The 10,254-nt window shown below is 35.9% G+C and overlaps 1 non-coding gene across 1 annotated transcript; it reads left to right on the plus strand.

Annotated features, from left to right (window-relative positions):
* The first annotated feature begins 9,893 nt into the window (after positions 1 to 9,893).
* LOC122022138 lies at positions 9,894 to 9,999 on the plus strand. The gene has a single exon (XR_006122869.1). It is a non-coding gene; the product is annotated as a small nucleolar RNA R71 (small nucleolar RNA).
* The last annotated feature ends 255 nt before the right edge of the window (positions 10,000 to 10,254 follow it).

Consider the following 10,254-nt stretch of genomic DNA (forward strand, 5'->3'; position numbering starts at 1 on the left):
ACTTTAAATATAATCTTCTAAGTATAAGTCAATTGTGTGATACTAGGTATAAGGTCAAGTTTCTATCTACAGAATGCTCAATCAAACATCTAGATAATCCTACCATAAGCCTAAAAGGTTTTAGAAAAGACAACATCTATGTCATCAACTTACCCATTTCTTCCATTAAGTGTTATTTAACACAAAAAGAAGAAACTTGGTTATGGCATAGGAGAATGTCTCACACCAACTTTAGAAATATAAGTAAACTAAATGGACTTGTAAAAGGCTTACCGAAGTTACCTAACTTAGATTCAACTATATGTAATGCTTGTCAACAAGGAAAACAAACTAAGTCAACCCACAAACAAACAAATCAACCACAAACTAACTCAATCTTAGAACTTCTACATTTAGATCTTTTTGACTCCCATGGAGTCAAATCCATTAATGGAAACTTATACTGTTTAGTAATTATAGACGATTACTCTAGGTTTACTTGGGTAAAATTCTTAAAACATAAAGATGAAACTTTTGAAATTCTTACAAATTTTTGCAAACAGATTGAAAACGAAAAAGATATTAAAATTAAAAGAATTAGGAGTGACAATGGGGGAGAATTTAAAAATCATAACTTTAACAGTTTTTGTCTAGAAAACGGTTACCATCATGAGTTCTCATGCCCTAAAACCCCCCAACAAAATGGAATTGTAGAAAGAAAAAATAGAACCCTACTTGAAGCTTCTAGAACAATGTTAAATGAGTATAACCTACCTAAATACTTTTGGGCAGAAGCCGTTAGTACAGCCTGCTATGTACAGAACAGAACAACAATAAATAAAACTCATAACAAAATTTTCTTTGAAATATTTTATAATAAACAACCAAACATAAAATACTTTAAGGTATTTGGGTGCCCAGTTTTTATCTTAAATACAAGAGAACACTTAGGAAAATTCACCTCCAAAATTGAAAATGGAATTTTTGTAGGGTATTCCCTAAATAGTAGAGGCTACAGAATTTACAATAAGGTTACCTTAAAAATTGAAGAAACTACTAATGTAAAATTTGAAGAAACTAAACAAGACATAGGATCTACACAAACACCTGAGTTTGTTCCAGAAACCAACCAAACTCTAAGTCATGAAGAAGAGGAACAATATCAGGAGGATCAACCTCCTAGAACAATAAGGATTAACCCAAATCATCCAACTGATCAAATAATTGGTGACCCAGAATTAAGAGTTCAAACCAGATCATCGTTTAGAAACCTAAGTCAAATTTCATTAATTTCAAAAATTGAACCCAAAACTGTGGATGAATCCCTACTAGACCCAGATTGGATCATAGCTATGCAAGAAGAACTAGCCCAATTTGAGCGTAATGAGGTCTGGGACCTAGTTCCACCACCTAAGAACAAGAAAATAATAGAAACAAAATGGGTATTCAGAAACAAACTAAGTGAAACTGGGGAAATTACTAGAAATAAGGCTAGACTGGTTGCCAAAGGATTTAGTCAAGTTGAAGGACTTGACTATGACGAAACATATGCCCCAGTAGCCAGATTAGAATCCATTAGAATGTTACTAAGTTATGCAGCCCATAAGGGATTTAAACTATACCAAATGGATGTTAAGTCTGCCTTTCTTAATGGACTAATCAGAGAAGAAGTTTATGTAGGTCAGCCTCCTGGATTTGAAAGCTTAGAACACCCTGATTATGTTTTTAAATTAAAGAAAGCCCTATATGGACTTAAACAAGCACCCAGGGCGTGGTATGAGAGGCTAACATCTTACCTAACATCTAAAGGATTCAAACAAGGTCAAATTGACCCAACCTTGTTTGTCAAATCATTAAATACAAACATATTTATTGCACAAATATACGTGGATGACATAATATTTGGCTCAACAAATTCAGAATTTTTAGAAGAATTTATTAATCTAATGGAAAAAGAGTTTGAAATGAGCTTAGTGGGAAAACTAACCTATTTCTTAGGATTACAAATCAAACAGACAAATGAAGGAAACTATATCTCTCAACATAAATACACCAAAGAATTACTTAAAAAATTCGGAATGGAAAATACAAAAGAAATAAAAACACCGATGGCTGTAAACACAATCTTAGATAGTGACCCAAATGGAAAACCAATTGACTTAAAATATTATAGAAGTGCAATAGGTAGCCTACTGTACCTAACTGCAAGCCGACCTGATATTTTATTTGCAGTTAGTATGTGTGCTAGATACCAAACTTGTGCTAAGGAATCCCATTTGACACAGGTTAAAAGAATTTTTAGATATCTTAAAGGAACAACAAATGTAGGAATCTGGTATCCTAGGATAAGTAATTTTGAACTAATAGGGTATTCTGACTCAGATTATGCTGGATGCAAATTAGACCGCAAAAGCACAAGTGGTGGATGCCAATTATTAGGTTCATCACTTGTTAGCTGGTTTAGTAGAAAGCAACATTGTGTTGCTCTGTCTACAACTGAGTCAGAATACATAGCTATAGGAGAATGTGTTGCACAAATATTATGGAAGATACATACTCTAAAAGATTTCAACTTAAATATCACAAATGTAAAAGTATTAATTGACAATATAAGTTCAATTAACTTAACCAAGAATCCTGTGCATCATTCAAGAACCAAACATATTGAAATTAGACACCACTTCATCAGGGATCATGTTATTAAAGGCGACATTGAACTCAAGTACATTGAGTCCAAATCAAATTTAGCTGACATTTTTACAAAACCTATCCCTGAAAGTGAATTTAGCAACTTACGACGAAAATTAGGGATGTGCTTAATAGACTAGTATCTTTAAAAAATACTTTCAAAAATGATTTTACCAACTTATAGGCTAAACTTGTTTGTTTTCAAACTTTCCATTTTTAGATTTTCAAAAACAGTTTTGGCCTTAGACTAGTTTTGAATCCTTAGAAAGCATGTACCCATAGGACTAGTTTTTGAGCATCTCACCAACACCCTAGGTTTACCTTGCTTGTGTTTGACAAACATAGAAAGGGGTGAGATGCATAGGCCAACTGTCTGGACTTAAGATGCTTATTTCAGTGCATCAACATAAGTCTGGACGTTAAATACAATTCAGATATTAATCAGATTAAAGTTCATCAGTCAAGTCAAACACTGACTGGTTGTAATTAACTTAATCTGACTAACCAAGTGAAAGCTACTATCTTCTGATAGTTAGTTAGTACCTAATTGGTTAGACAGCTGGTTAAAGTTATGTCAGGTTCAGGGGGAGGAATTAATTAAAAATTTTCCTTTATATAAAATATTTTAAATTTTGTTTGAAAAATGTTTTCTTAAAATTTTTTTAAAACCTACTTTTGAAAACTAACTCTTATAAAACTAAGCTATTTTTAAGAATTAGGTCTTACATCCTATTGAAAATTGATTTTGAAAATTAGATTTAACTTAGTTTTGAAAATTGTGGAAATTAGAATTTCCAAAACTTAAGTTTACAAACTAAGCTTCTCAAAACTCAACTTTTCAAGTATTTTAAACCATGGTTTTGAAACTAGTACTTTTGAACTTTAAAAGTTTGATTTTTTTTTATTTTACTTTATCAAAGTTAGTTCTCCCAAACTCCTTTGAAAACTAAAAGTAAAGTTCAAAATCAATATTTGCAAACTGAAATTTGATTTGCAAAACTCAGTGTTGAAAATTATGAAAGTTAGATTTTTCAAACTTAAATCATTGTCAAAACTTAAGTTTTAATTGTTTACAAATTTAGTTGTGAAAAATAAATCAGTTTTGGAAAAATAGGTTTTTCAAACTTAGTTTTGGAATTTTTTGTTTTTGAAAACTTATGTTTGAAAAAGCGTTTCAAAGTTGAAACTTGTTTTGAAATTTAGACCTTATACACTTATGTTTATAAATTTAAATCTTGAAATTTTTCTAAAAACTACTGCTTTATACAAGTTTTCAAAACTTTATACTCCCCCAAGTTAACTTGATCTTTTCTTGGATTGAAAAATTGTACTTTTGTCCTTAAATTCTGAACTATGATTGTTTAAGTGTTATTCAGTAACTCTACACTATGATTGTTTACCCTTGTTCTTTTTGATGATGAATGCCAAAGGGGGAGGAGGGTTAGGTGGTTAAGTTAGCTAAACCAATTTGAAAACACAAACTGACTTTAAAACCACACAAATGCATGTTGTTTCGTAACATATGCTTTCACTAACTTAACCAGGTTGTCATTCCATCAAAAAGGGGGAGATTGTTGGTGCGGGTAGCACTAACGGTCTAACCCAGGTTTTGATGAATGACAAATAGGTTAAGTTAGTTGTGTTGTTGTCTGACACTTTGATCAAGTGTGCAGGAAAAGTCCAGCTAGGTCGACGGGCTGACCGGATAGTTGGCGAGAAGTCCAAGCGGGTCGACGGGCTGACCGGACGCTTGGCGAGAAGTCCAGCTAGGTCGACGGGCTGACCGGATAGCTGGCGAGAAGTCCAAGCGGGTCGACGGGCTGACCGGACGCTTGGCGAGAAGTCCAGACGGGTCGACGGGCTGACCGGACGTCTGGCAGGTAAGTGAGGTAAGTCACTGGAGGGGAGTGACTGTGAGGACGCGTTCCCGGGAAGGGGACATTAGGCGTCGATCCGGCTTAGATCCATTTCGGATGTCTAAGTCGAGATCGTGACTAGATTCCGGTCTCGGAAAGACGAAATCTAAGTCATACTCTCTTTATCTATCTGTTGAACTTTAAGTGTGCTAACCATTTGTTTTACAGGATATATATTTGCCTCGGACTAACCTTGTTTTGCAGGAAAAAGGAGTATTTCTGGAACAAGGTGGTCCGAGCGCCCGGAGGGGATCCGGGCGCCCGGAGGTCCGGGTGCCCGGAAGGGATCCGGGCGCTCGGAAGGCAAATTTTATCCAGACACCTCGTCGCTACGTGGAGCATCTTGATTTGAGCGGTTACGTCACACTCCAGGCGCCCGGAAGGGATCCAGGCGCCCGGAACAGCATATAAAAGAAGCCCCAGACAGGAGCTTCAGAATCAACTTTGACTGAGAACTCTTCTGCTGATCTTGTTGCTCGACGTTCAAGTGCGACGTCAACGACGCTCCGACAAAAGTGCTCTTCCGGTTTTTGTTTAATTTTCCTTTTGTCGGTATTGCTTTATTATTAATATCATCTCCTGTACTTTTTCTGTAATCATATTTCGACTTGCTAGTGATAGCCCAACGAAAGTGGTCAAGGACCACGGGCCTTCGAGTAGGAGTCGTCACAGGCTCCGAACGAAGTAAAAATATTTGTGTCTACTTTATCTTTTTCCGCTGCGCTTAAACTCTTGTTTTGCGAATCGATATTCACCCCCCCCCTCTATCGAATCTAACAGTCCTACAGTACCACATACATCCATGAATGCGCGCATCCTAAATAGATCCAAGGTAGCTAATCTTGAACCTACTAGGAACTAGGCCCGTTTCATAGACCATCGACCTAGGGACAACTTAGGAGCCCATCCCTTTTACTAGGCCTGTTTCATAGACCATCAACCAAGGGGTGCTTATGGAGCCCACCCTTGGTACAAACCATACAAAGTAAAATAGCATGTCATATCATGTCATATCATAACATATCATGTTCTTGTCATATCATAACATTTCATATTCTTGTCATATCATAAAGAGAGCTCTTGATCCCATCTCAAGGGAAGCATCTCTTAAGCTTTTCATCTTACATAAGCCTTTCATAACATATCATAATAGCATGAGGTGCACATAGCATCAAGCATATCATAAGGAATCATAACATAATGTCATAAGTGCACATCATAAAGCATATCATAAGGAATCATAACATGATGTCATAAGGGCACATACATAAAGCATATCATAAGGAATCATAACATGATGTCATAAGTGCACATAACCTAAAGCATATCATAAAGAGTCATTATCATGCATGGTTGGGGTTTTGATCTTCCTACAAACCCTATATCATCCTTGGCCGAACCTTAAGGTGAGGTTCCAATTTTTTTTAATACAACATGTAGCATCAAACTAACAACATGTAAGAAATCATATATCATAAGGAAGCATAAATAAGGATGGTTAGGTTTCAAAAATTTCCTTTAAGTCTCAATTTCAACCTTGGCCAAAACCTAAATGTGAGGTATTCAAACTTTTAAATACAACATGAAGCATGAAACTTAAACTAACCATATATTTAAAGATCATACATCATAAGGAAGCATATACAAGCATGACTAGATTTCAAAACCTTGCCCTAGACCTTGTATCCCAACTTGGCCAAAACATCATGGTGGGGTTTCTCAACCTTTAATACTACATGGAGCATAAAACTCTTAACTAACAACATATAAGAGATCATGTATCATGAAGGAGCATAAACAAGCATGTTTTCATTTCAAAACATTGCCCTAGACCTTGTCTCTTAACTTGGCCGAAACTTCAAGGTGGTATTTCTAGGTTTTTCATGCAACATAAGCCATGGATATTTAACCTAACATAGCATAAGAAAGCATACATCATGAGGAAGCATAAAACAAGTATAGTTAGGTCAACAACTTTCTCTAAGCCTTTAATTCAACCATGGCCGAAACTTCAAGGTGGTATTTCTAGGTTTTCATGCAACATAAGCCATGGATATTTAACCTAACATAGCATAAGAAAGCATACATCATGAGGAAGCATAAAACAAGTATAGTTAGGACTCAAAATCTTGCCCTAGACCTTGTGTTCATCTTTGGCCGAAACCTAAAGAAAGGTTCTAGGTTTTGTTTATACATCATGTAGTATGAAAACTTATCTAACAACATATAATAGATCATGTATCATGAAGGGGCATAAATAAGCATGTTTAGATTCAAAATCTTACTCTACACCTTATATTTTCTCTTGGCCGAAACCTAAGGTAGAATACTAGGTTTTATTTATACAACATGTAGCATGAACACTCAACTAACAACATGTAATAAATCATATGTCATGAAGGAGCATAAACAATCATGTTTAGGTTTCAACATTTTCATCTAAACCTTATATTCTATCTTGGCCGAAACTTCAAGGTGGTATTTCTAGGTTTTCATGCAACATAAGCCATGGATATTTAACCTAACATTGCATAAGAAAGCATACATCATGAGGAAGCATAAAACAAGTATAGTTAGGTCTCAAAATCTTGCCCTAGACCTTGTGTTCATCTTTGGTCGAAACCTAAAGAAAGGTTCTAGGTTTTATTTATACATCATGTAGCATGAAAACTTATCTAACAACATATAATAGATCATGTATCATGAAGGTGCATAAATAAGCATGTTTAGATTCAAAATCTTACCCTACCCCTTATATTTTCTCTTGGCCGAAACCTCAAGAGTGGGGTTCTAGATTTTTTTTTGTTACAACATGAAGCATAATTTGTAACTTGACAACCATAAGTGACCACAACTTCTTATCTTGGCTGAAACTTGCAAGGAGATCCCTAAGTCTTTTTTTTCAAACAAAACGTAAAGCGTACGATAACTATTGTACTGGAGGTGAGAGGATACTTACATCTCTTGCTTAATTCTCTAAGAGAAGAAATCCTTTGTTGTGAAGCTTTTCCTAGAGGGCAAACCTTCTTGCTTGGTTCGGCAATGGTGAGGAAGAAGAGAGTGGTTTCGGTGGAGAGAAGGAGGAAGGAGAAAGAGAGAGCAAAAATGAAGATTTTCATTCTTTTTCTCCTTTTATTCCAATTAAGAGGAAGAAGAAAAAAATGATCTTTTCCTTCCCTCTTCTTTTACTCATCCTAAATGAAGGGAGAAAGTAAAAACTCTCTTTTCATTGTAAGAAGAGAAGGAAGCATGAATTTCTCCACCTTAGTGAAGTGAGCCTTCACTTTCCTTACCTTTAACCATAATTTCTCTCTTTTCATATCAGCACACCCCTGCTGGGGCTACTGGTTATGACATGGAACCACCTACCAAGAGCTCCAAGGTTCAATCCTTGGTCATGCCTCTTTTTGGTTCTTTTTCTTTTATATTTTTGAAAATCCACATAAGGCTCATACTATATCATGTATAAATCTATTTGAATTATTAAGGCCCATTTTAATCATGAATAAATCTATATTAATCATCCATAAATCTACATGAATTATTAGAGATCCTATGCGTGTTACAGGAGTTCTCCTCCCAACAACCTCCACCAAATTGTTCTTTTCATTAGGTGGCCTTCCATGAGGATGGAAATTCCATTCCTCAAGTTTGTAAATGCTTGCCTGCTACAAGCATTTAAAAGAGAAGAAACATGGTTAGAGACATTAGATAAATCATACTCCAACCGTTCCTTACCAATTACCAATGCCAACTTATGATTTTTAACATCAATAATTGCTCCAGCAGTAGCAAGGAATGGTCTTCCTAATATGATAGGAATTTTGGGGTCCTCTTCCATGTCCAACACAACAAAATCTGTGGGAATAATACTCCCACCAACTTCTACTGGCACATCTTCAATAATACCCATAGGGTACCTGCAGGAATGATCAGCAAGTTGTAGTGTCATAGTAGTAAGTTTAATGTTTTTGAGACCTAACTTATTACAAATTGAATAGGGAATGAGGCTAACACTTGCCCCCAAATCACAAAAAGCTTTTTCAATGAATTCTATTCCTATATTGCAAGGAATATAAAAGCTCCATGGATCCTTCAACTCCGGGGAAGTGTTCTTCACCAAAAGAGTGTTGCTCCTCAATTAGTGCAATGGACTCTACATCTCCTCTCTTTCTTTTATTTGGCATGATGTCCTTCAGAAATTTGGCAAACTTTGGCATTTGAAGAATAACATCTATAAGAGGAACTTCAACGTATATCTCTTTAACCTTCTCCAAAAATTTGCCAAATTCTTCATCCTTTTTAAGCATATTGAGTCTTTGAGCAAAAGGGATAACTTTGCTCTGATGGTTCAGTGGAAGAGTCTCTTCAACCTCAACGGTAATCTCCTCATTATCAAAAATTTGACTAGGTGTAGGAGGAGAGAGCTCTTCTTCATTTTGCATCCCTTTTTTAGCAGTCACTTGGGGATTTCCCAAGGTCCGTCCGCTCCTAAGCTCAATTATGTTGCAATGCTCCATAGGATTTACATCAGGTTTTCCAGGAAGTTGTCCTGGTGCTCTAGAAGATGAGGAAGCTAGCTGGGCAATTTGGCTATCTTGAATCTTTTGATGCTTTTCAGAATTATCCATTCTCTGAGTAAGCTTCAATAGATCCTGCTTCATTTCATTTTGATTAGAGATAATTTCTTCAAGCATCTTTCCATTTTTGGGTGTAAGAAAGCCTTGAAAAGATTGTTGCTGAAAATTTTGTTGGCCAGATTGAAAATTTGGTCTTGCCCCCATAGATGGTCCTTGATCCTGATTATTTCTGTAAGAGAAATTTGGATGATTTTTCCATCTAGGGTTGTAAGTATTTGAGTATGGGTAGTTCTGTCTTTGATTGAAACCCATGATTGCATCGCATTACTCCAATTGATTAATTTGTGCAGTGATAGCTCCCAATGGACATAAGTCATTTGAATGTTCTGAACTCCCACATACTTCACAAGATATAGCAATGACATTTACCATATTTGAACTAGTCCCCATATTCTCAAATGTTTTGGTAAGAGCATCAAGTTTTGCAGCCAATAAAGTCACTGCATCAACATCAAACTTTCCTGATGCTTTTGTTATTGAGTTTATTGAAGGATGACCACCACTTCTTTCATTTTCCCATTGATGATGATTTTGTGCTACACTCTCTATGATTTCCTTAGCTTCATCCAAATTTTTATTCATGAGTGCCCCTCCAGCAACAGAATCAACGGACACATTGGTATGATAATTAATACCATTATAGAAAGTATACAACACTAACCATCTCTCCAAACCGTGGTGAGGGCATTGTCTAAGCATACTATTGTATCTATCCCAAGCTTCAAATAGAGATTCTGAGTCAGCTTGTTTGAAACTTGCAATCAAATTTCTCATATGAGCAGTTTTACTTAGGGGATAGAATTTATCAAGGAATTGTTGCTCACATTGTTCCCAAGTGGTGATACTGTTGGGAGCCAAAGAATTCAACCATTGCTTGGCCCTATCTCTCAAGGAAAACCCAAATAATAATAAGCGCACTGCTTCTGAAGGAACATCATTCATTTTCATTGTCCAACATATTTCATAAAAGACCTCTAAGTGTTGATTAGGGTCTTCATGTGGTCCTCCACCAAATTGATTTTGCTGCACCA

The sequence above is a fragment of the Zingiber officinale genome, chromosome 9A (assembly GCF_018446385.1).
Source record: "Zingiber officinale cultivar Zhangliang chromosome 9A, Zo_v1.1, whole genome shotgun sequence".
NCBI classification, from domain to species: Eukaryota; Viridiplantae; Streptophyta; class Magnoliopsida; order Zingiberales; family Zingiberaceae; genus Zingiber; species Zingiber officinale.